We start from the raw sequence: 27,507 nt of genomic DNA, 5'->3' as shown, positions 1-27,507 counted from the left end.
GGGGTCTTCTGCTGTTGTAGTCCATCCGCCTCAAGGTTGTGCGTGTTGTTGCTTCACAAATGCTTTGCTGCATACCTTGGTTGTAACGAGTGGTTATTTCAGTCAAAGTTGCTCTTCTATCAGCTTGAATCAGTCGGCCCATTCTCCTCTGACCTCTAGCATTCACAAGGCATTTTTGCCCACAGGACTGCCGCATACTGGATGTTTTTCCCTTTTCACACCATTCTTTGTAAACCCTAGAAATGGTTGTGTGTGAAAATCCCAGTAACTGAGCAGATTGTGAAATACTCAGACCGGCCCGTCTGGCACTAACAACCATGCCATGCTCAAAATTGCTTAAATAACCTTTCTTTTCCATTCTGACATTCAGTTTGGCGTTCAGGAGATTGTCTTGACCAGGACCACACCCCTAAATGCATTGAAGCAACTGCCATGTGATTGGTTGACTAGATAATTGCATTAATGAGAAATAGAACAGGTGTTCCTAATAATTCTTTAGGTGAGTGTATATTGGGCAGCTACTCATATATTAGTATATATAACCATGCATACCAAGTAGAAAGCATGCATGGTTGCCAAGATTCAGATCCCCATAAATCGGATAGTGCTGACCTAGCTTGAGGACAGTTCATTAATTTTCTTGACCTTAAAAACCCCTTTAATGCTAAAATGGTCACAAAAAATATGTGTGTCATATACCAGATAACAGAAAATCATGATGTTATAGATAAAAAAAAACATCACCATAATGCCAATTTCTTTTTGGTAATAGCATAATTTTCCTGATACATAAAATGTCTGTTTTTGCATTTTTATTTTTTACTCTCTGCCTTCCAGAAGCCATTATCTTTATATTTTTCCATTTACATACATAGTAGTATTAGGGCTATTTTTGCAGGACATATTGTACTTTCTAATGGCATCATTTAATAATGCATATGATTTAGTGGGAAGCTGAAAAAAAAAAAAGAGAGCGTGGCATGAGTCTGGGAAGAGGGCAGGCCGGCAAGCCCGTCTCATTCATCATTTTCTATGCCAGTTTTTGGCATAGAAAATGGCTTAAATCTATGCTAGCAAGGAAGTTTGTGTAGATTTATGTTTGTTGCATGGCCTTCTGGAGGAAGAGCCAAAGTTATGCAGAGGCCTGCACCTCCAGCAGTACAGAGACACTTACCGTATTTTTCGCCCTATACGACGCACCGGCCCATAAGACGCACCTAGGTTTTTGTGGAGGAAAATAAGAAAAAAAATATTTTTAACCAAAAGGTGTGCTTTTGGAACTAATGGTGGTCTGTGGATGGTACTATTACTGGGGATCTGTGGATGACGGACACTGTTATGGGCGGATATGAGGATGAGGGACACTGTTATGGGGGAATCTGTGGATGATGGACACTGTTACAGGGGGGATCTGTGGATGACGGACACTGTTACAGGGGGGATCTGTGGCTTGCACTGTTACAGGGGGGATCTGTGGATGGTACTGTTACAGGGGGATCTGTGGATGGCACTGTTACAGGGGGGATCTGTGGTTGGCACTGTTACAGGGGGATCTGTGGATGGCACTGTTACAGGGGAATCTGTGGCTGGCACTGTTACAGGGGGATCTGTGGATGGCACTGTTATATATGTGCCATCCACAGACCCCCCACCCCATAACAGTGCCATCCACAGACCCCCCCCACCCCTTAACTGTGCCATCCACAGATGTTATCCATAGATCAGCCCCCCCCCCCGCCGCCGCCGCCCCCCCAGTATACAAATATAAAATGTCTTATTCAATAAAAAATTATTACACATGCCCCCTCACTCCTAATAGTACCTTACATCCTATTCCTAATAGCTTCTGTACAATGCCGGCAGGCAGGCCGGGCGGCCGGCGCGTCACTCACTGACGTCACTTACCTGCGCCGCCTGCTTCATTCATAAAGTAGGCGGCGCAGGCACGTGACATCAGGGAGTTACGCTGCCGCCAGAAGCTATTAGGAATAGGATCTAAGGTACTATTAGGAGTGAGGGGGCATGTGTAATAATTTTTAATTGAATAAGACATTTTATATTAGTATACCGGAGCGGCGGGGCGGGGCTATAGTACACTGACTGCACCGCCCCGCCGCTATTGCCGGCCCCCAGCTCCTCCTCCCAGTCCCTCCCTCGGCCCCCGCTCGCTCGTACATCGCATCCATGTCCCTCCCTCGACCACCGCTCGCTGTCAGCATTCGCCCCATAAGATGCAGGGGCATCATTTAATATGCATGTGATTTAGTGGGAAGCTGGGGAAAAAAAGAGAGCGTGGCATGAGTCGGGGAAGAGGACAGGCCGGCAAGTCCGTCTCATTCATCATTTTCTATGCCAGTTTTTGGCATAGAAAATGCCTTAAATCTATGTTAGCAAGGAAGTTGGTGTAGATTTATGTTTGTTGCATGGCCTTCTGGAGGAAGAGCCAAAGTTATATAGAGGCCTGCACCTCCAGCAGTACAGAGACACTTAGGGTCAACATGTAAATTGAGGTCTTAATAATGATCCCTTTAGTTTTTACTGCATTCTCTATGTGTTGAATTGACAAATGAACCACTTCACTATTAACTCCATTTTCATTTTTCATGCACATTTTTCATGTTTTTTTTAATGTTTTTTTTTTTAAACAAATCAGTGTTTACTTCAATACAAAGCTGCATTTGCAGAACCACACAAAAACCACACGGACACATACAGAGTTGTCTTTTTATGCTTCCAACTGTTTTAAAAGTCCTTCCTCAGGGACTGATCCCCTCTTTCGGAACCATGTCTAACAGAGGTTCACTTTGGATCAGTAGGAAATTTCTACTGGATTAAATGGATGTTGTCCAATTTGGGCAATATCTGTTTAAGTAAAGGCTGATTCATTTGGAAGCATTTTTTACATGTCCTGGGTGTGGTGGTGGATTGTGATCATGCTTGAGCTCCACCCACAGGCACCCTCAGGGGGTGTCCAAATGTGTCCCTTCCAGTTCAAAAATGTATTCCTATTGGTCAAGGCCTGAGGTGGATTGTACCTGCCTATCTGTAATATTATTGGGCGGCCATGTGCCATGGAGGGCAGGGTTAGCCCAGTAAAGGGTCTAACACATGTTAACAGAGACACAGAATTTCTTGGAAACTAAGCAGATTGTACGCTAGTCTCCTTTCATCGGTGCTGGTTGCTTACACTTGCAAGTCTCCATATATCTAAAAGAGCTAATAGTACTTCACAAGGATCAGGATTCGATGGTACCAAGGGACCTGGCCCACTACTACACATTTAATGTCAGTGGCAGATTCAGCATAGATTCCACTCCCAGATAGTGCATGCTGCTTCTTTTTTCCACACATAAAAAAGCAAGTGCTATTTCCCATTGAATTGAATAGGAGGCAGTTTTGAGGCTTTTATACTGGAGCTGATTTTGAGGTGGAAACGTTTCCAAACTCAGCACCAACAAACTCAGTGTGAACTGGTCCAAACTATTCTGTCTTGAGATGTGATTCCACTTGCTATGTCACCCCATTACTGAGTAAGTTTGCAACAATTTTTGTGACTTTTTTAAAAGTCACAGTCGATAAATCTTGCTTAAATCAGCTTGAAAGGCTAACCACACCTACTTTCTCACCCACATTCAAAACTGGTGCAAAATTCTTTGAAGTTTAAAAAGTTGCAAAGTCCTATTTTGTGACTTTTTAAGCTAAAATTCTGGAACACAGGGCTTAATAACCCCCCCCCCACATTTTTTTTTCTTTGTATGAAACATTTTATGTGTATTTTGTAGTTTTTTTCAACTTTTTAAAGAAAAATGTTTTCTATTCTATTTGTATTATTATTGTTACTGTCAGTAGTAAATATTCTGGATAGTAAATGGATATTCATAATAATTCTCATAATAAATGTATGTATCTATTAAAGAAAAGTAGCCAATAAAATCGGCACATAATTTGAATTTACATTAAGACACAAAACATTTTTCTCTAACATTTGGTCAGGTATGCACTCTCAAAATAAAAGCATCAGAGTGGTGCAATTAAAAAACGTTATGTCTCTGAGTGCCAAGAGTGCCGTGATGTATCTTTAATAATACTCATCAGTAACTAAGTTTTTTTTTTCTAATATAGAAATACATATAGAAATACAGCTACTAGAAAGAAATATAGCTACTAGAAAATCTAAGAAAGTCTAATAGCTCAGCTGTAGCTTGGAAAGCTCTCAAGAACACATAGATTGGGTGTTTATTTGCATTGCATTCCTTCAGACATCATTTCTGATAGGGGCACTCAATTTGTTTCCAGATTCTGGAAGGCCTTCTGTTCTCGCTTGGGGGTTCGGTTGTCGTTCTCTTCTGCTTTTCACCCGCAGTCAAATGGTCAGACCAAACGCGTCAATCAGAATCTGGAGACATATCTGCGCTGTTTTGTGGCAGAGAATCAGGAGGATTGGTATTCTTTTTTGTTCCTTGCTGAGTTTGCTTTAAATAGCCGTCGCCAGGAGTCCTCTGATAAGTCACAATTTTTTGGTGCATATGGGTTTCATCCGCAGTTTGGGACATTCTCTAGAAAGGGGTCTTCTGGTTTACCTGATGAGGAGAGATTTTCCTTGTCTTTGTCATTTATTTGGCAAAAGATTCAGGGTAATCTGAAGAGGATGAGTGAGAGATATAAGCGTGTGGCAGATAAGAGACATGTGTCTGGTCCGGACCTGAATGTGGGTGATCTGGTGTGGTTGTCTACAAAGAATATCAAACTGAAGGTTCCCTCCTGGAAGTTGGGTCCTAAGTTTATTGGGCCTTACAAGATCTTGTCTGTCATCAATCCCGTTGCCTTCCGTCTTGATCTTCCTCAGACTTGGAAGATCTATAATGTTTTTCACAGGTCCCTATTAAAACCTTATGTCCAACCCACTGTACCCTCCTTTTTGCCTCCTCCTCCGATTGTTGTTGATGGTAATCTTGAATTTCAGCTCTCTAGGATTGTGGATTCTCGCATTATCTGCGGTTCTCCTCAGTACCTCGTTCATTGGGAGGGTTATGGTCCTGAGGAGAGGATGTGGGTCCCAGTGGCAGACATTAAGGCCACTCGTCTCATCAGGGCTTTCCATAGGTCTCATCCTGAGAAGGTGGGCACTGAGTGTCCGGAGTCCACCCGTAGAGGGAGGGGTACTGTCACCGCCAGCTCTCTGAGAAGGTCTGGCAGACGTTCTTCTGTACCTCTTGCATGATGTTCTTTGTTTTGGTTTCACTTTGTCATCTCCTTTCCTTCTCCCAGCTGTCACCTATTTACACTAATTGCCTCCCTTTATATTCCCTCCCATACTGTCTCACTTTGCGGTTTATACTTCTTCCTGGATGAGTTGTTCACTGCTGGATGCTGCTTCTCCTGATTCCTCAGATAAGTCTGTTTCCTTTATTTGTGTTTCCTTGCTGGCTTGATTGTAGGTGACCCTGACTCTGTCCGTATTAAATGCAGGGAGCCGGTGGTCGTGTCCCCTCACTATTATAGGGTTTTCAGGTGTCACATAGTATAAGATACGGGGGCATGCAATCGTCTACCATAAAGACCTTTGCATGGGCATAGCAGTCAGGATGAGCTCTTAGGGTTTTGCAGGGGTCACCTTTATGCAACTTAGTTTGGGTTCAAGCCAGTCTGATGTTTATCCATAACTTCCAGCTATCTGCAACATCATCCGTGATGTAATAGTAATAGGTAACGTTTTCATCAAGTTGGTTCATTTTTTATGAATGTAGTATGTGCTATTGATTTTAAAATGTCCCTAATAACATTTATGGTTCATACCTACTGCACAAACACACATATAGACTGTAATGCTACAAGCAACAGGGATTTCCTTGCTTTCTCATCCTGTTTTCTAACATTGTTTGAGACAGTTGCTATGCCAGTGCCTTGCATTAAAGTCTAGGTCAGGTTATCATCTAGTTCTGGCATGGTTAACTTAGGGAGGAGTAGTTGATTTTTTCTTTGCCTTTCAAAGTCCAGACCTTTTGATTCTCTGGTTGCTGAGGAAAACATAAGTAAGGTGCCTTAATAAATTATTGGAAATTTGAGGATTAAGATAACACATGGGTATGTTTGTAAGAATATTGTAGTTTGATACACTTTTTGCAATGTTATATAAAGATCCACCTTTGATAATAATCGACAATAGAAAAAAGGGAAAACATGAATATGCTTAATCATAAGAGCAACACTGTAATAAATATAGCACTTTGTAAAAGTGAATGACTCTGCAAATCCAAGGGGGCTACTCAGGCTGCTATCAGGCAACATCTTCTATTGCATTTAATTAATTATCCACATAGAGTACTTGTGATAAAGCATCCGTGAAGAAGCACATTATAAGCGTGTTCAGTTGGATTTGTGCTATTACTGATAAGACTTAGACAACATTTAATGTACAATATTAAGTCACGTGCTACCGACAAACCTGAAACTGAAAAACCCACATACTGTAAAATTATAATAAAACAATGCATTGCAATATAGATTAAAATGTCTAGTTTTAACAATGTGACTATCTGATGAAATGCAACTACAATATTTATTTACATGATGTCTTCTGAAAACACTTTAAACAATGGAATAAGCGAGGCTATGTCTAAATCAGCTTTAGGGCTCATTCACACGACCTTGGTAAAATGCGGCTCGGGTGTGGACCCATTCACATCAATGGGGCTGCAAAAGATGCGGACAGCACTCTGTCTGCTGTCCGCATCCGTTGCTCAGTTCCGTGGCCCCGCAAAAATGATAAGTCATGTCCTATTCTTGTCCGTTTTGCGGACAAGAATAGGCATTTCTATAAAGAGCCATCCGTTCGATTTCCGCAAATTGCAGAGGGCACACCGGTGGCATCTGTGTTTTGCGGATCCGCAATTTCTGGACCGCAAAACATGGCACGCTCGTGTGAACAAGCCCTTATTGTTCTGTCTATCCTAAATGTTGGAATGCGCAGCTTTAATGGTACGTTGACAATACTATGTATAACAGTGGAGATCTTGTCAAATATATTGTGGAAATTAAAGCTTAAAGTAATCAAATTTAGCTTAAAGTAAAAAAATTAAGAGTTTTTTTTTAACATAATATTGTAACGGTCACGTCCACACACACACAGGGGGAAGGGTAGTGACCACTGCGCTCCACCCTCACCCCTGGCCCTGCCTACTTGCCTCACGAGTCCTGATGACAGGGAACAACTGGACGGCAATCCCTAACTTAGGATATGTGCAGGGAAGACAGACAAGACAAAATACGGAACATGAACGGACCGGGTCAGAACCAAGAGAGCTACGCAGTACAACGGATTAAGCAAAGAATGGTCAGGAGAAGCTGGGGTCAAATACCAGGAGAGTAGCGAAGTACAAGAGGAGTCCTAAGAGAGTAGTCAGGTGGGAGCCGAGGTCACAATACCAGGATGTATGCGCAGTACAGGAGGAGCAGGCAGAGGATCGTCAGGGAACAGGATCAGGTAAATATTCAGTAGTCCAACAAATAGCCAGGAGCCTAGAAATTAACAGGCAACCTGTAGCCAGCAGGCTGCCTGTATTTATAGTGGGGAGTGAGGGTCATGTGACGTGGCCAGCATCACATGACCGACAGACCAACCAGTCGAGCACCGAGTGATCAGCTCGGCGCTCAAGGCAGACTAGGAGCAGGGAGCCACCCAGCTAGTAAAGCCGCCCTGGGAATGAGGTCAAACACAGAACCTCATTCCAAAAGCTAAGCAACAGTTCTGCGGGCAATGGGGGACCGAGTGCACCTTCGGAACCCCGTGACAGTACCCCCCCTTTTACGAGGGGCCACCGGACCCAAGACTTCAGGCGATGGCTTTTCAGGGTGTTCTAAATGAAATTTACGAACCAGTCTAGGAGCATGAACCTCCCTGGCAGGTACCCAAGATCTCTCTTCAGGTCCATACCCCTTCCAGTGAATCAGATACTGCAGGGAGTTACGCACCTTCCTGACATCCACTATTTTAGACACGATATACTCGACAGCATCATTAACAAGAACCGGCGGAGGCGAGGCTTTCGATGGTACTACCGGTTCAAAATATTTTTTAAGTAGAGATTTATGGAACACATTATGAATGTGGAATGACTCGGGCAGCTCCAACCTAAATGATACCGGGTTAATCACCTCCGTGATCTTATATGGACCAATAGATCTTTTAAATTATCAGATAGACCAGACCTAAACTGACTCTTCAGGGCTGGTTCATTCCATCCTGAGGGGACACACCACCGTCTGAATTGGGTGCAATACTCCTCCGCAGGGAGATGGCCCTGAACCAGTGCCCTAAGAGCTGTCTCAGCTACCAGGGCCCTGTCTGGTTCGTCATAGAGGGTACCCAGGGCCTGAAAAAACCCCTCCACAGAAGTTAGACAACTGGCCCCAGGAGGTAACGAAAATGCCCAGTCCTGGGGATCACCCTGTAGTAGAGAAATGATAATCCCCACGCGTTGGCTCTTGGGACCGGAGGACACGGGGCGCAAACGGAAGTAGAGTTTGCAATTCTCCTTAAAGGAGAGAAACCTCTTCCGGTCTCCAGAAAAGGGTTCTGGGAGCTTGATCTGGGGTTCAAAATATGGACTGGAGGACAGAGGAGTGGAAGAACCTTGCCCTAACTCACAAGAACGGAGTTTCTCTCCTAGCTCCTGCACCCTCTGTGTCAAGTTAGAGACATGGTCAGTCAGGGTAGTAAGAGGATTCATGATACAGTGGTTATTGGGCCTGTTAATCTGTAACGGTCACGTCCACACACACACAGGGGGAAGGGTAGTGACCACTGCGCTCCACCCTCACCCCTGGCCCTGCCTACTTGCCTCACGAGTCCTGATGACAGGGGACAACTGGACGGCAATCCCTAACTTAGGATATGTGCAGGGAAGACAGACAAGACAAAATACGGAACATGAACGGACCGGGTCAGAACCAAGAGAGCTACGCAGTACAACGGATTAAGCAAAGAATGGTCAGGAGAAGCCGGGGTCAAATACCAGGAGAGTAGCGAAGTACAAGAGGAGTCCTAAGAGAGTAGTCAGGTGAGAGCCGAGGTCACAATACCAGGATGTATGCGCAGTACAGGAGGAGCAGGCAGAGGATCGTCAGGGAACAGGATCAGGTAAATATTCAGTAGTCCAACAAATAGCCAGGAGCCTAGAAATTAACAGGCAACCTGTAGCCAGCAGGCTGCCTGTATTTATAGTGGGGAGTGAGGGTCATGTGACGTGGCCAGCATCACATGACTGACAGACCAACCAGTCGAGCACCGAGTGATCAGCTCGGCGCTCAAGGCAGACTAGGAGCAGGGAGCCACCCAGCTAGTAAAGCCGCCCTGGGAATGAGGTCAAACACAGAACCTCATTCCAAAAGCTAAGCAACAGTTCTGCGGGCAATGGGGGACCGAGTGCACCTTCGGAACCCCGTGACAAATATGCAATTTTTCCAGAAACAGCACCAATGTTATTGGTAGATCTTGTACTGCATCTCATTCCCAGCACTATACAAAACACACACAATAAAGATGCTTTTCTGAGCATGTTTTTTGCTTATTTGGCTATGTTTATTATTTTTTAAATGGTATGAATTACTGTAATTTTTTACACTTCTAAACTTCTAGACAGCTAGTACATGTGGCATATTGATTAGGAAAAAAACAACAACAAAAAAACGATGAACGTTAAAGGGGTTCTCTAGGTTCAGGGCTGAATCCAGATATAAGCTAACTTTATTCTTTTACTATGTACTGTATGAGTGGAGCACAGATGGGCAGTCTATATCACTGACGTAGGCTGTTTTGGAAGAAGGTACTAGGGCAGCACTATAGACTGCCCATCTGTGCCAGTGACATCACTGGACTCACTGCTAGGCAGAAATGTATGCCTAGCATAGTGATGTAAAGCCAGATATGTCACCGGCAGTAAACAAACAGACTTTGCACTGCATGATACAGCGCAAGGCAAAGGAGAGCATCGGAGCATGAAAATGCTCTGAAGCTCCACTCATTAAGTATATTGTAAAAGAATAAAGAGTAGCTTATGTCCCCTTTAGGGTAAACACCTCTTCATATTTAAAGTACCGTTCCTTTTTTTTTATATATATATTTCTTTTTTTTTTGTTATATTTGCCTGCAGTGAGCTGAGCAAAAACCAATATAATGACTAGAGATGAGCGAATCGACTTCCGATGAAACACTCAAAGTTTGATTGGCATAAAACTCGTTCTAATACTGTATGGAGCAGGAGCACCGTACAGTATTTGAATGTATTTGCTCCGATGAGCCGAAGTTATTGCTTCGCGAGACTTTGCACAATAACTTCATAAATTAATTTGTACTGTAAAAAACTATTTCCAGAACTCAGGTTCAGTTCCAAGTGGTACCTTGGAAATTTTTCTTCCGAAGTGGATTCGCGCATCTCTAATAATAGTAACATAGTATACAGGGCCTAAAAAAAGACATTTATCCATCCAGTTCGGCCTGTTCTCCTACAAATTGATGCAGAGGAAGCCCAAAAAAAAAACCTGTGAGGTAGAAGCCAATTGGCTTATGGCTCAGCGAATGCAATCCGTGGATACACATGTCAGCGTCTGGAATCGGCCTCACAGGACGCACTGCACATGCGCCAGCCGGCAATGAGGAGTGAATAAATTAGCAGTGGGGCTATGCTGAGCTCCAGGAGAAGGGGTGCGTCTGGGCTCCAACGGCCGGAGGGACGGCCCCTTGGGCTCCTTACTCAGGTAATTACCATATTAATAAAAGTGATTTTCTAGACAAACGACAACACTTAGGGTAGTAATACTAGTATATTTGAATACAAAACAAGCAGACTGATGTGATGATATTAAAAGCTCTGTCACTAAAATCCAGGTGACAGAATCCCTTTAAGGGGAAAATAAATTCCTTTCCCGACGCCAATCAGGCAATCAGAATAACTCCCTGGATCAACAACCCATCTATAGTAGCTACAGCCTGTAATATTATTATGCTCCAGAAATACATCTAGGCCCTTCTTGAACTCTTTTAGCGAACTCACCATCACCACCTCCTCAGGCAGAGAGTTTCATAGTCTCACTGCTCTTACCTTAAAGAACCCTCTTCTATGTTTGTATACAAACCTTCTTTCCTCCAGACGCAGAGGATGTCCCTTCGTCACAGTCCTGGGGATAAAGAGATGATGGGAGAGATCTCTGTATTGACCCCTGATATAGTTATACATAGTAATTAGATCTCCCCTCAGTCGTCTTTTTTCAAAAGTGAATAACCCTAATGTTGATAATCTTTCAGGATACTGTAGTGCCCCCATTCCGGTTATTACTTTAGTTTCCCTGCTCTGGACCCTCTCCAGCTCTGCTATGTCTGCCTTGTTCACAGAAGCCCAGAACTGTGCACAGTACTCCATGTGTGGTCTGACTAGTGATTTGTAAAGTGGTAGGACTATGTTCTCATCACAGGCATCTATGCCCCTTTTGATTCAACCAATTATCTTATTGGCCTTGGCAGCAGCTGCCTGATACTAGTTTTTATAGCTTAGTTTTCTGTTCATTAAAATTCCTAGGTCCTTTTCCATGTCAGTGTTACCCAGTGTTTTACCATTTAGTATGTACGGGTGACTCAAATTATTCCTTCACATGTGCATAACCTTACATTTGTCAGTGTTAAACCTCATCTGCCACTTATCTGCCCAAGACTAAAATCTATCTAGATCCATTTGTAGCAATCATTAATAAATATATTGAAGAGAATATTGCCCAATACTGGCCACTGAGGTACTCCACTAGTGACAGTGACTCAATCTGAGTGGTTACCGTTAATAACCACCCTCTGTTTTCTATCACTGAGCTAGTTACTTACCCACATACAGACATTTTCTCACAGTCCAAGCATTCTCATTTTATATACTAGCCTTTTATGCGGTACAGTATCAAATGCTTTGAAGAAGTCCAGATATACGACATCCATTGATTCACCGCTGTCAAGTCTAGAACTTACCTCCTCATAGAAACTGATTAAATTAATTTGGAAGTACCGATTCCTCATAAAGCCATTCTGATATGGCGTTATTTGCTTATTTTCCTTGAGGTACTCCAAGATAGCATCTCTTAGAAAACCTTCAAACTGTTTACCCGCGACAGATATTAAACTTAACGGCCTATAGTTTCTGGGCTCTGTTTTGGACCCTTTTTGAATATTGGCACCACATTTGCTATGCGCCAATCCTGTGGAACAATCCCTTTCAGTATAGAGTTCGTAAATATCATAAATAAGGGTTTGGCTATGACATTACTTAATTCTCTAAGGATACGGGGGTGTAGGCCATCTGGTCCTGGCGATTTGTTTATTCAATTTTTTTTAAAGACGCCACTGTACTTCTTCCTTGGTCAGACAGGGCACTTTTAATTGGGAATTAACTTTTACATTCTGAATTTCATCTGACAGTTTATTTTATTCAGTGAATACAGTGTGGAAAAATATATTTAATAGCTTTGCTTTCTCCTCATCGCTCTCTGCAACTTCCCCCTCATTACTCTGTAGAGGACCGACACTTTCAGATTTATACTTTTTACCATTTACATTGACCTAAAGTATTATTTGGAACACCATACTAATACCTTTAGAACTGCCTTAATTCTACGTGACATTGATTCAACAAGGTGCTGATAGCATTCTTTAGAAATGTTGGCCCATATTGATAGGATAGCATCTTGCAGTTGATGGAGATTTGAGGGATGCACATACAGGGCACGAAGCTCCCGTTCCACCACATCCCAAAGATGCTCTATTGGGTTGAGATCTGGTGACTGTGGGGGCCATTTTAGTACAGTGAACTCATTGTCATGTTCAAGAAATCAATTTGCAATGATTCGAGCTTTGTGACATGGTGCATTATCCTGCTGGAAGTAGCCATCAGAGGATGGATACATGTTCTCATTCTGTTTACGCCAAATTCGGACTCTACCATTTGAATGTCTCAACAGAAATCGAGACTCATCAGACCAGGCAACATTTTTCCAGTCTTCAACAGTCCAATTTTGGTATGCTTGTGCAAATTGTAGCCTCTTTTTCCTATTTGTAGTGGGGATGAGTGGTACCCGGTGGGGTCTTCTGCTGTTGTAGCCCATCCACCTCAAGGTTGTGCGTGTTGTGGCTTCAAAAATGCTTTGCTGCATACCTCGGTTGTAACGAGTGGTTATTTCAGTCAACGTTGCTCTTCTATCAGCTTGAATCAGTCGGCCCATTCTTCTCTGACCTCTAGCATCCACAAGGCATTTTTGCCCACAGGACTGCCGCATACTGGATGTTTTTCCCTTTTCACACCATTCTTTGTAAACCCTAGAAATGGTTGTGCGTGAAAATCCCAGTAACTGAGCAGATTGTGAAATACTCAGACTGGCCCGTCTGGCACCAACAACCATGCCACTCTCAAAATTGCTTAAATCACCTTTCTTTCCCATTCTGACATTCAGTTCAGGAGATTGTCTTGACCAGGACCACACCCCTAAATGCATTGAAGCAACTGCCATGTGATTGGTTGACTAGATAATTGCATTAATGAGAAATAGAACAGGTGTTCCTAATAATTCTTTAGGTGAGTGTATATAATTGAAAAACATTTTATGGTTAGTTTAGCTCTCTTTGGCAATTAATCTCTCGGTCTCTAGTTTGGCTGCTCTTATTTATTTTTTACATACACGTATTCTATTTTTTTCCTTATATTTTCAGTGCTTCCTCGCTAACCTCCTGTTTTAGTGATTTAAATGCTTTCTTTTTGTCATTTATTGCTTTCTTTACAGTTCCATTTATCCACATAGTTTTTTTCTTGTTCCTTAACCTTTTATTCCCATTTGGTATGTACCTCTCACAATTAGATTTTAGGCTCCTTTTAAAAATATCCAATTTTGTGGCTGTATTTTTATTTTTGAGGACTTTGTCCCAGTTAGTTAGTCCTATGGCCTCTCTTAGTTGGCTAAATTTAGCTTTTTTGAAGTCTGGTATTTTTGTTCCTCCCTGAAGAAACACTCTTTTGAATGATAATTGGAAGATTATTACTTTATGGTCACTATTTCCCAGGTGTCCCCCGACCTGCACATCTGTTGTTCTGCCAGGTCTATTGGTTAATACTAAGTCCAGTATGGCTGTCCCTCTAGTCGTGTTCTGAACCAGTTTGGAAAGGTAATTGTCTTTGGTTATTGCCAAGTACCCGTTTCCTTTATGAGATATACAAGTTTCAGTTGCATATCAAAAAAGGAGTTTTCTAGGCACCTCACCTCGACACCCCCATAGATCAGGTTCTCCCAGTAGCCTCCAGTGCTGGAACTAGCACTGTGAGTGGAACAGGAAAGACAGCTCTGTTCAATTTACTTCAATAGGACCTAAGCGGCAGAAACACAGCACGGACACTACACTACACAACAGAGCTGTGCTTCTTTCTCCATTCAAAGTTCTATTTCCATTGTCAAAGGCTACAGGGAGAAGATGATTGCTAGGCGTGCATGGTGTTAGACCCTTACTGATCAGATATTCGTGACCTATCCTGAGGATAGGTTATCAGTGCCAGGAAGCTGGAAAACTCCTTTAAACTAAGGTTATCAGCTGTCCAAAAGTTAAAAGTCATGATAAGCAATTTTTCCCAGTAAGGGTGCCTTCATGCGTGGCAGATTTTGTAGCAATTTTTCTTTTTCAGCTAAAAAATCAGTTCTATTCCTTTGAATGCGGCTGTTTTGGCAGGAAGCACATGGATTTCTGCAAGCTTCATTCAGATGACTGGAATTGATTTGCAGTCTCAGAAAATTTTCTGTAAAAAATCTGCTGTGGGTCCCTTAACCCCTTTAGGACACAGTCTTATTTCACCTTAAGGACCAGGCCATTTTTTGCAAATCAGACCAGTGTCACTTTAAGTGGTGATAACTTTAAAACGCTTTGTCTTATCCAGGCCATTCTGAGATAGTTTTTTCGTCACATATTGTACTTCATGACACTGGTAAAATGAAGTAAAAAAAATAAATTTTATTTATAAAAAAATAGGAAATTTACCAAAAATTTGTAAACAATTGCAAATTTCAAAGTTTCAATTTCTCTACTTCTATAATACATAGTAATACCTCCAAAAATAGTTATAACTTTACATTCCCCATATGTCTACTTCATGTTTGGATCATTTTGGGAATGATATTTCATTTTTTGGGGATGTTACAAGGCTTAGAAGTTTAGAAGCAAATCTTAAAATTCTTCAGAAATTTTCAAAAATCCAATTTTTAGGTACCAGTTCAGGTCTGAAGTCACTTTGCGAGATTTAAATAATAGAAACAACCCAAAAATGACCCCATTCTAGAAACGACACCCCTCAAGGTATTAAAAACTCATTTTACAAACGTCGTTAACCCTTTAGGTGTTCCACAAGAATTAATGGAAAATAGAGATATAATTTCAAAATGTTACTTTTTGGGCAGATTTTCAATTTTAATATTTTTTTTACAGTTACAAAGCAAGGGTTAACAGCCAAACAAAACTCAATATTTATGGCCCTGATTCTGTAGTTTACAGAAACACCCAATATGTGGTCGTAAACTTCTGTATGGGCACACGGCAGGGCGCAGAAGGAAAGGAATGCCATACGGTTTTTGGAAGGCAGATTTTGCTGGAATGTTTTTTTTTACACCATGTCCCATTTGAAGCCCCCCTGATGCACCCCTAGAGTAGAAACCCCAAAAAAGTGACCCTATCTAAGAAACTACACCCCTCAAAGTATTCAAAAAAGATTTTACAAACATTGTTAACCCTTTAGGTGTTCCACATGAGTTATTGGCAAATGGAGATAAAATTTCTGAATTTAAATTTTTGGGCAAATTTTCCATTTGAATCCATTTTTTCCAGTAACAAAGCAAGGGTTAACAGTATGGATGAGCGAACCCGAACTGTATAGTTCGGGTTCGTACCGAATTTTGGGGTGTCCGTGACACGGACTCGAACCCGAACATTTTCGTAAAAGTCCGGGTTCGGTGTTCGGCGCTTTCTTGGCGTTTTTTGAAAGGCTGCAAAGCAGCCAATAAACAAGCATCATACTACTTGCCCCAAGAGGCCATCACAGCCATGCCTACTATTGGCATGGCTGTGATTGGCCAGTGCAGCATGTGACCCAGCCTCTATATAAGCTTGGGTCACGTAGCGCTGCACGTCACTCTGCTGATACAAGCGTAGGGAGAGGTTGCAGCTGCGACGTTAGGGCGAGATTAGGCAGATTAACTCCTCCAAAAGACTTCATTCAGTGATCGATCTACAGCTGTGGATCATTGAAGTGCTGATATTCAATTGCTCACTGTTTTTAGGCTGCCCAGAGCGATTTTATATCACTTTTTTCTGGGGTGATCGGCGGCCATTTTGTGGCTTGTGGTGCGCCAGCACAAGCTACCACCAAGTACATTTAACCATCAATAGTGTGGTTATTTTTTGCTATATACTACATCAGGGTCAACCTTTCATCAAGTGCATTTAACCATCAATAGTGTGGTTATTTTTTGGCCATATACTACATCAGGGGCAAGCTGAGCTTGTGTCACCCAAGTGCATTTAACCATCAATAGTGTGGTTATTTTTTGCTATATCCTACATCAGGGTCAAGCTTTTATCAAGTGCATTTAACCATCAATAGTGTGGTTATTTTTTGGACATATACTACATCAGGGGCAAGTTGAGCCTGTCAACCAGCGCCTAAAAAATAGGCCTCACATTTATATTCATCCAAATCTGTACTGTTTTAGCTGGTCAAGTTATTGTTTGTGACCGTCAAAGCACAGTTTTTGTTCTGGGTTGAAAAACAATTCCCAAATTTGCAATTCTCAAAATTAGTGGTTTCTGCTGTATCACGCCTACTTTAAATCTATCCCTAAAAGGGTATATTAGATTCAAGATGCTGATAGGGTCATTCTCAAAAACTTAACACACACGCTACAGTGCAGATCCAAGTCTAATTCTGTGATTAAACGTATACCTGTCACCCAGCGCCTAAAAAATAGGCCTCACATTTATATTCAACCAAATCTGTACTGTTTTAGCTGGTCAATTTATTGTTTGTGACCGTCAAAGCACAGTTTTTGTTCTGGGTTGAAAAACAATTCCCAAATTTGCAATTCTCAAAATTAGTGGTTTCTGCTGTATCAGGCCTACTTTAAATCTATCCCTAAAAGGGTATATTAGATTCAAGGTGCTGATAGGGTCATTCTCAAAAACTTAACACACACGCTACAGTGCAGATCCAAGTCTAATTCTGTGATTAAACGTATACCTGTCACCCAGCGCCTAAAAAATAGGCCTCACATTTATATTCAACCAAATCTGTACTGTTTTAGCTGGTCAAGTTATTGTTTGTGACCGTCAAAGCACAGTTTTTGTTCTGGGTTGAAAAACAATTCCCAAATTTGCAATTCTCAAAATTAGTGGTTTCTGCTGTATCAGGCCTACTTTAAATCTATCCCTAAAAGGGTATATTAGATTCAAGGTGCTGATAGGGTCATTCTCAAAAACTTAACACACACGCTACAGTGCAGATCCAAGTCTAATTCTGTGATTAAACGTATACCTGTCACCCAGCGCCTAAAAAATAGGCCTCACATTTATATGCAACCAAATCTGTACTGTTTTAGCTGGTCAAGTTATTGTTTGTGACCGTCAAAGCACAGTTTTTGTTCTGGGTTGAAAAACAATTCCCAAATTTGCAATTCTCAAAATTAGTGGTTTCTGCTGTATCAGGCCTACTTTAAATCTATCCCTAAAAGGGTTTATTAGATTCAAGGTGCTGATAGGGTCATTCTCAAAAACTTAACACACACGCTACAGTGCAGATCCAAGTCTAATTCTGTGATTAAACGTATACCTGTCACCCAGCGCCTAAAAAATAGGCCTCACATTTATATTCAACCAAATCTGTACTGTTTTAGCTGGTCAATTTATTGTTTGTGACCGTCAAAGCACAGTTTTTGTTCTGGGTTGAAAAACAATTTCCAAATTTGCAATTCTCAAAATTAGTGGTTTCTGCTGTATCAGGCCTACTTTAAATCTATCCCTAAAAGGGTATATTAGATTCAAGATGCTGATAGGGTCATTCTCAAAAACTTAACACACACGCTACAGTGCAGATCCAAGCAGATCCAAGTCTAATTCTGTGATTAAACGTATACCTGTCACCCAGCGCCTAAAAAATAGGCCTCACATTTATATTCAACCAAATCTGTACTGTTTTAGCTGGTCAAGTTATTGTTTGTGACCGTCAAAGCACAGTTTTTGTTCTGGGTTGAAAAACAATTCCCAAATTTGCAATTCTCAAAATTAGTGGTTTCTGCTGTATCAGGCCTACTTTAAATCTATCCCTAAAAGGGTATATTAGATTCAAGATGCTGATAGGGTCATTCTCAAAAACTTAACACACACGCTACAGTGCAGATCCAAGTCTAATTCTGTGATTAAACGTATACCTGTCACCCAGCGCCTAAAAAATAGGCCTCACATTTATATTCAACCAAATCTGTACTGTTTTAGCTGGTCAAGTTATTGTTTGTGACCGTCAAAGCACAGTTTTTGTTCTGGGTTGAAAAACAATTCCCAAATTTGCAATTCTCAAAATTAGTGGTTTCTGCTGTATCAGACCTACTTTAAATCTATCCCTAAAAGGGTATATTAGATTCAAGGTGCTGATAGGGTCATTCTCAAAAACTTAACACACACGCTACAGTGCAGATCCAAGTCTAATTCTGTGATTAAACGTATACCTGTCACCCAGCGCCTAAAAAATAGGCCTCACATTTATATTCAACCAAATCTGTACTGTTTTAGCTGGTCAATTTATTGTTTGTGACCGTCAAAGCACAGTTTTTGTTCTGGGTTGAAAAACAATTCCCAAATTTGCAATTCTCAAAATTAGTGGTTTCTGCTGTATCAGGCCTACTTTAAATCTATCCCTAAAAGGGTATATTAGATTCAAGATGCTGATAGGGTCATTCTCAAAAACTTAACACACACGCTACAGTGCAGATCCAAGCAGATCCAAGTCTAATTCTGTGATTAAACGTATACCTGTCACCCAGCGCCTAAAAAATAGGCCTCACATTTATATTCAACCAAATCTGTACTGTTTTAGCTGGTCAAGTTATTGTTTGTGACCGTCAAAGCACAGTTTTTGTTCTGGGTTGAAAAACAATTCCCAAATTTGCAATTCTCAAAATTAGTGGTTTCTGCTGTATCAGGCCTACTTTAAATCTATCCCTAAAAGGGTATATTAGATTCAAGATGCTGATAGGGTCATTCTCAAAAACTTAACACACACGCTACAGTGCAGATCCAAGTCTAATTCTGTGATTAAACGTATACCTGTCACCCAGCGCCTAAAAAATAGGCCTCACATTTATATTCAACCAAATCTGTACTGTTTTAGCTGGTCAAGTTATTGTTTGTGACCGTCAAAGCACAGTTTTTGTTCTGGGTTGAAAAACAATTCCCAAATTTGCAATTCTCAAAATTAGTGGTTTCTGCTGTATCAGACCTACTTTAAATCTATCCCTAAAAGGGTATATTAGATTCAAGGTGCTGATAGGGTCATTCTCAAAAACTTAACACACACGCTACAGTGCAGATCCAAGTCTAATTCTGTGATTAAACGTATACCTGTCACCCAGCGCCTAAAAAATAGGCCTCACATTTATATTCAGCTAAATCTGTCATTACTGGTGTGCCTGTATTAGTGTAATACGGTACCTAAATAGATAGCCAGATAGTGTTCGGTGTCTGTAAAAAAAGGCCTGAATTTTAATTCAATACATTGGCCCGAATAATATTTTTCTTATTATGGTGAGCAGTAACAATGAGGAAAACATCTAGTAAGGGACGCGGACGCGGACGTGGACATGGTCGTGGTGCAGTTAGTGGACCCTCTGGTGCTGGGAGAGGACGTGGCCGTTCTGCCACAGCCACACGTCCTAGTGTACCAACTACCTCAGGTCCCAGTAGATGCCAGAATTTACAGGGATATTTGGTGGGGCCCAATGCCGTTCTAAGGATGGTAAGGCCTGAGCAGGTACAGGCATTAGTCAATTGGGTGGCCGACACATTATCTCCCACCCAGTCTTCTGCAGAAAGCGCACAGATGGCGCATGAAAACCAAGCCCATCAGTCTGTCACATCACCCCCATGCATATCAGGGAAACTGTCTGAGCCTCAAGTTATGCAGCAGTCTCTTATGCTGTTTTGAAGACTCTGCTGCCAGGGTTTCCCAAGGGCATCCACCTAGCCCTTCCCCAGGGGTGGAAGAGATAGAATGCACTAACGCACAACCACTTATGTTTCCTGATGATGAGGACATGGGAATACCACCTCAGCACGTCTCTGATGATGACGAAACACAGGTGCCAACTGCTGCGTCTTTCTGCAGTGTGCAGACTGAACAGGAGGCCAGGGATCAAGACTGGGTGGAAGACGATGCAGGGGACGATGAGGTCCTAGACCCCACATGGAATGAAGGTCGTGCCACTGACTTTCACAGTTCAGAGGAAGAGGCAGTGGTGAGACCGAGCCAACAGCGTAGCAAAAGAGGGAGCAGTGGGCAAAATCAGAACACCCGCCGCCAAGAGACTCCGCCTGCTACTGACCGCCGCCATCTGGGACCGAGCACCCCAAAGGCAGCTTCAAGGAGTACCCTGGCATGGCACTTCTTCAAACAATGTGCTGACGACAAGACCCGAGTGGTTTGCACGCTGTGCCATCAGAGCCTGAAGCGAGGCATTAACGTTCTGAACCTTAGCACAACCTGCATGACCAGGCACCTGCATGCAAAGCATGAACTGCAGTGGAGTAAACACCTTAAAAACAAGGAAGTCACTCAGGCTCCCCCTGCTACCTCTTCTGCTGCTGCCGCCTCGGCCTCTTCTGCTGCTGCCGCCGCCTCGGCCTCTTCCTCCGCCTCTGGAGGGACGTTGGCACTTGCCGCCCAGCAAACATGGGATGTACCACCAACACCACCACCTGCGTCACCAAGCATCTCAACCATGTCACACGGCAGCGTTCAGCTCTCCATCTCACAAACATTTGAGAGAAAGCGTAAATTCCCACCTAGCCAACCTCGATCCCTGGCCCTGAATGCCAGCATTTCTAAACTACTGGCCTATGAAATGCTGTCATTTAGGCTGGTGGACACAGACAGCTTCAAACAGCTCATGTCGCTTGCTGTCCCACAGTATGTTGTTCCCAGCCGGCACTACTTCTCCAAGAGAGCCGTGCCTTCCCTGCACAACCAAGTATCCGATAAAATCAAGTGTGCACTGCGCAACGCCATCTGTGGCAAGGTCCACCTAACCACAGATACTTGGACCAGTAAGCACGGCCAGGGACGCTATATCTCCCTAACTGCACACTGGGTAAATGTAGTGGCGGCTGGGCCCCAGGCGGAGAGCTGTTTGGCGCACGTCCTTCCGCCGCCAAGGATCGCAGGGCAACATTCTTTGCCTCCTGTCTCCTCCTCCTCAGCTTCCTCCTCCTCTTCTTCCACCTGCTCATCCAGTCAGCCACACACCTTCACCACCAACTTCAGCACAGCCCGGGGTAAACGTCATCAGGCCGTTCTGAAACTCATATGTTTGGGGGACAGGCCCCACACCGCACAGGAGTTGTGGCGGGGTATAGAACAACAGACCGACGAGTGGTTGCTGCCGGTGAGCCTCAAGCCTGGCCTGGTGGTGTGCGATAATGGGCGAAATCTCGTTGCAGCTCTGGGACTAGCCGATTTGACGCACATCCCTTGCCTGGCGCATGTGCTGAATTTGGTGGTGCAGAAGTTCATTCACAACTACCCCGACATGTCAGAGCTGCTGCATAAAGTGCGGGCCGTCTGTTCGCGCTTCCAGCGTTCACACACTGCCGCTGCTCGCCTGTCTGCGCTACAGCGTAACTTTGGCCTTCCCGCTCACCGCCTCATATGCGACGTGCCCACCAGGTGGAACTCCACCTTGCACATGCTGGACAGACTGTGCGAGCAGCAGCAGGCCATAGTGGAGTTTCAGCTGCAGCATGCACGGGTCAGTCGCACAGCGGAACAGCACCACTTCACCACCAATGACTGGGCCTCCATGCGAGACCTGTGTGCCCTGTTGAGCTGTTTCGAGTACTCCACCAACATGGCCAGTGGCGATGACGTCGTTATCAGCGTTACAATACCACTTCTATGTCTCCTTGAGAAAACACTTAGGGCGATGATGGAAGAGGAGGTGGCCCAGGAGGAAGAGGGGTCATTTTTAGCACTTTCAGGCCAGTCTCTTCGAAGTGACTCAGAGGGAGGTTTTTTGCAACAGCAGAGGCCAGGTACAAATGTGGCCAGACAGGGCCCACTACTGGAGGACGAGGCGGACGAGGATGAGGAGGAGGTGGAGGTGGAGGAGGATGAGGATGAAGCAGGTTCACAGCGGGCTGGCACCCAACGCAGCTCGGGCCCAACACTGGTGCGTGGCTGGGGGGAAACACAGGACGATGACGATACGCCTCCCACAGAGGACAGCTTGTCCTTACCTCTGGGCAGCCTGGCACACATGAGCGACTACATGCTGCAGTGCCTGCGCAACGACAGCAGAGTTGCCCACATTTTAATGTGTGCGGACTTCTGGGTGGCCACCCTGCTGGATCCCCAGTACAAAGAGAATGTGCCCACCTTACTTCCTACACTGGAGCGTGATAGGAAGATGCGCGAGTACAAGCGCACGTTGGTAGACGCGCTACTGAGAGCATTCCCAAATGTCACAGGGGAACCAGTGGAAGCCCAAGGAGAAGGCAGAGGAGGAGCAAGAGGTCGCCAACGCAGCTGTGTCACGGCCAGCTCCTCTAAGGGCAGGGTTAGCATGGCAGAGATGTGGAAAAGTTTTGTCACCACGCCACAGCTAACTGCACCACCACCTGATAAGGAACGTGTTAGCAGGAGGCAACATTTCAATAACATGGTGGAACAGTACCTGTGCACACCCCTCCACGTACTGACGGATGGTTCGGCCCCATTCAACTTCTGGGTCTCCAAATTATCCACGTGGCCAGAGCTAGCCTTTTATGCCTTGGAGGTGCTGGCCTGCCCGGCGGCCAGCGTATTGTCTGAACGTGTATTCAGCACGGCAGGGGGCGTCATTACAGACAAACGCAGCCGCCTGTCTACAGCCAATGTGGACAAGCTGACGTTCATAAAAATGAACCAGGCATGGATCCCACAGGACCTGTCCATCCCTTGTGCAAATTAGACATTAACTACCTCCCCTTAACAATATATTATTGTACTCCAGGGCACTTCCTCATTCAATCCTATTTTTATTTTCATTTTACCATTATATTGCGGGGCAACCCAAAGTTGAATGAACCTCTCCTCTGTCTGGGTGCCGGGGCCTAAATATGTGACAGTGGCCTGTTCCAGTGGTGGGTGACGTGAAGCCTGATTCTCTGCTATAACATGAAGACTGATTCTGTGCTGACATGAAGCCAGATTCTCTGTTACGGGACCTCTCTCCTCTGCCTGGGTGCCTGGGCCTAAATATGTGACAGTGGCCTGTTCCAGTGGTGGGTAACGTGAAGCCTGATTCTCTGCTATAACATGAAGACTGATTCTGTGCTGACATGAAGCCAGATTCTCTGTTACAGGACCTCTCTCCTCTGCCTGGGTACCTGGGCCTAAATATGTGACAGTGGCCTCCTCCAGTGGTGGGTGACGTGAAGCCTGATTCTCTGCTATGACATGAAGACTGATTCTCTGCTGACATGAAGCCAGATTCTCTGTTATGGGACCACTCTCCTCTGCCTGGGTGCCTGGGCCTAAATATATGACAGTGGCCTGTTCTTGTGGTGGGTGACGTGAAGCCTGATTCTCTGCTATGACATGAAGACTGATTCTCTGCTGACATGAAGCCAGATTCTCTGCTATGGCATGAAGAGACTGATTCTCTGCTGACGTGAAGCCAGATTCTCTGCTATGGGACCTCTGTCCAATTGATATTGGTTAATTATTATTATTTTTTTTAATTCATTTCCCTATCCACATTTGTTTGCAGGGGATTTACCTACATGTTGCTGCCTTTTGCAGCCCACTAGCTCTTTCCTGGGCTGTTTTACAGCCTTTTTAGTGCCGAAAAGTTCGGGTCCCCATTGACTTGAATGGGGTTCGGGTTCGGGACGAAGTTCGGGTCGGGTTCGGATCCCGAACCCGAACATTTCCGGGAAGTTCGGCCGAACTTCTCGAACCCGAACATCCAGGTGTTCGCTCAACTCTAGTTAACAGCCAAACAAAACTCAATATTTATTGCCTGGATTCTGTAATTTACAGAAACACCTCATACGTGGTCGTAAACTGCTGTACGGGCACACGGTAGGGCGCAGAAGGAAAGGAATGCCATACGGTTTTTGGAAGGCAGATTTTGCTGGACTGTTTTTTTGACACCATGTCCCATTTGAAGACCCCCTGATGCACCCCTAGTGTAGAAACTCCAAAAAAGTGACCCCATTTTAGAATCTACGGGATAGGGTGGAAGTATTGTTGGTAATAGTTTAGGGTACATATGATTTTTGGTTGCTCTATATTACACTTTTTGTCAGGCAAGGTAACAAGAAATAGCTGTTTTGGCACAGTTTTTATTTTTTGTTATTTACAACATTCATCTGACAGGTTAGATCATGAAGTATTTTCATAGACCAGGTTGTCACGGACGCGGCAATACCTAGTATATATACTTTTTTTTTAACGTAAGTTTTACACAATGATTTCTTTTTTTAAAACAAAAAAAATCATGTTTTAGTGTTTCTATAGTCTGAGAGCCATAATTTTTTCAGTTTTTGGGAGATTACCTTGAGTAGGGTATGATTTTTGCGGGATGAGATGACAGTTTGATTGGCACTATTTTGGGGTGCATATGACTAATTGATCGCTTGCTATTATACTTTTTGTGATGTAAGGTGAGAAAAAATGGCTTTTTTTACACCGTTTTTATTTTTATTTTTTTACGGTATTCACCTGAGTGGTTAAGTCATGTAATATTTTTATAGAGCAAGTTATTACAGACGCTGCAATACCTAATATGTATACTTTTTTATTTATGTAAGTTTTACACAATGATTTCATTTTTGATGCAAAAAAAATCATGTTTTAGGCCTCTTTCACACTTGCGTTGTCCGGATCCGGCGTGTACTCCACTTGCCGGAATTACACGCCGGATCCGGAAAAACGCAAGTGTACTGAAAGCATTTGAAGACGGAACCGTCTTCCAAATGCGTTCAGTGTTACTATGGCACCCAGGACGCTATTAAAGTCCTGGTTGCCATAGTAGGAGCGGGGAGCGGGGGAGCGGTATACTTACAGTCCGTGCGGCTCCCGGGGCGCTCCAGAATGACGTCAGAGCGCCCCATGTGCATGGATGACGTGATCCATGTGATCACATGATCCATGCGCTTGGGGCGCCCTGACGTCACTCTGGAGCGCCCGGGGAGCCGCACGGACGGTAAGTACACTGCTCCCCCGCTCCCCACTACACTTTACCATGGCTGCCAGGACTTTAGCGTCCCGGCAGCCATGGTAACCACTCTGAAAAAGCTAAATGTCGGCTCCGGCAATGCGCCGAAACGACGTTTAGCTTAAGGCCGGATCCGGATCAATGCCTTTCAATGGGCATTAATTCCGGATCCGGCCTTGCGGCAAGTGTTCCGGATTTTTGGCCGGAGCAAAAAGCGCAGCATGCTGCGGTATTTTCTCCGGCCAAAAAACGTTCCGTTCCGGAACTGAAGACATCCTGATGCATCCTGAACGGATTTCTCTCCATTCAGAATGCATTAGGATAAAACTGATCAGGATTCTTCCGGCATAGAGCCCCGACGACGGAACTCTATGCCGGAAGACAAGAACGCAAGTGTGAAAGAGCCCTTAGTGTTTCCATAGTCTGAGAGCCATATTTTTTTTCAGTTTTTGGGCGATTATCTTGGGTAGGGTATGATTTTTGCGGGATGAGATGACGGTTTGATTGGCACTATTTTGGGGTGCGTGTGACTTTTTGATCGCTTGCTATTACACTTTTTGTGATGTAAGGTGACAAAAAATGGTTTATTTAGCACAGTTTTTATTTTAAATTTTTTACGGTGTTCATATGAGGGGTTAGGTCATGTGATATTTTTATAGAGCCGGTCGATACAGACGCGGCGATACCTAATACGTACACTTTGTTTTTATTAATGTAAGTTTTACACAATTTTATAATTTTCTGAGAGCCATAGTTTTTTCAGTTTTTGGGTGATTATTTTAGGTAGGGTCTCATTTTTTGCGGGATGAGATTACGGTTTGATTGGCACTATTTTGGGTGCATATGACTTTTTGATCGCTTGCTATTACAATTTTTGTGATGTATGTTGTCCCACTTTGGGACTTTAACTTTTGGAGGTCTAATCCCTTTACAATGCATTCCAATACTTCTGTATTGAAATGCATTGACTGTATGAGTAATACAGTGTGTATTACTCATACAGCTTCCTGCCTGTGAGATCCAGGGGGCGGGATCTCACAGGCTTGTCACCTGAAGGCAGCGCCTTCCATGCCATCGGGTCCCCCCTACAGCCGCATGTGGACCCGATAACACCGCCGCCTGCCGCATAAGGTAAAACCGCAGGTCTGAATTGACCTGCGGTTTGTGGATATCGCCGACACGGGGGGGGGGTTCACAGGACCCCCCCGCGCATTTAGCCAAGGTGCCTGCTCAATGATTTGAGCAGGCACCGGGTTCCGATCACCGACCGCCGGCCGGCGATGATCGAAACTATACATGACGTACAGGTACGTCATGTGTCCTTAAGTACCAGGACAACATGACGTACCGGTACGTCATGTGTCCTGAAGAGGTTAAAGGGGCTATCTGGGAATTAAGAAATTGAAAATACTTTCATTTTAATTTATTATAAATATATTTCCCAATACCTTGCTTTAGTTATAATAGCTTGTTTTGTCTAGTGAGCAATCATTAGGAGAAATAAAACGGCAGCCATCCTATTAGAACAAATAAAACCTGTCCTAATCATGCAGAAGGACACGTTAATTTAAAACACTGAGCTAAAAAGCTGCCTCATCCTTCTCTCTGCTCTACTTGTCAGAGATTTGATTCTGAATACAGTTGATAAGATCTTCAGCTGAATCTCTGTAGAAATGGAGCTCACATTACCCCAGACTGTGGTAATGGAGATAACTGCATACAAGAGCTGCTGCTCACCAATCACATCCTCACCTTCCTCTCTGTACTTCATTTGTCCTCTTGAGCTGTATTCCTACAGAGATTCAGCTGAAGATCATATTAAACTGTATTCAGGATCATAATCCCTGACAAGCAGAGCAGAGAGGTGGCTGAGGCAGCTATTTAGGTCAGTGTCCTAAAGTTTCTTGTCCTGCTGTGTGATTAGGACAGGTTTTGTGTGTACTAATAGGATAGTGGCCATTTTGTTTCTCCTAATGATTGCTC

The sequence above is a fragment of the Bufo bufo genome, chromosome 5 (genome assembly GCF_905171765.1).
Source record: "Bufo bufo chromosome 5, aBufBuf1.1, whole genome shotgun sequence".
In the NCBI taxonomy this organism is placed as follows: domain Eukaryota; kingdom Metazoa; phylum Chordata; class Amphibia; order Anura; family Bufonidae; genus Bufo; species Bufo bufo.
Note: the sequence above shows the minus strand (reverse complement) of the source record.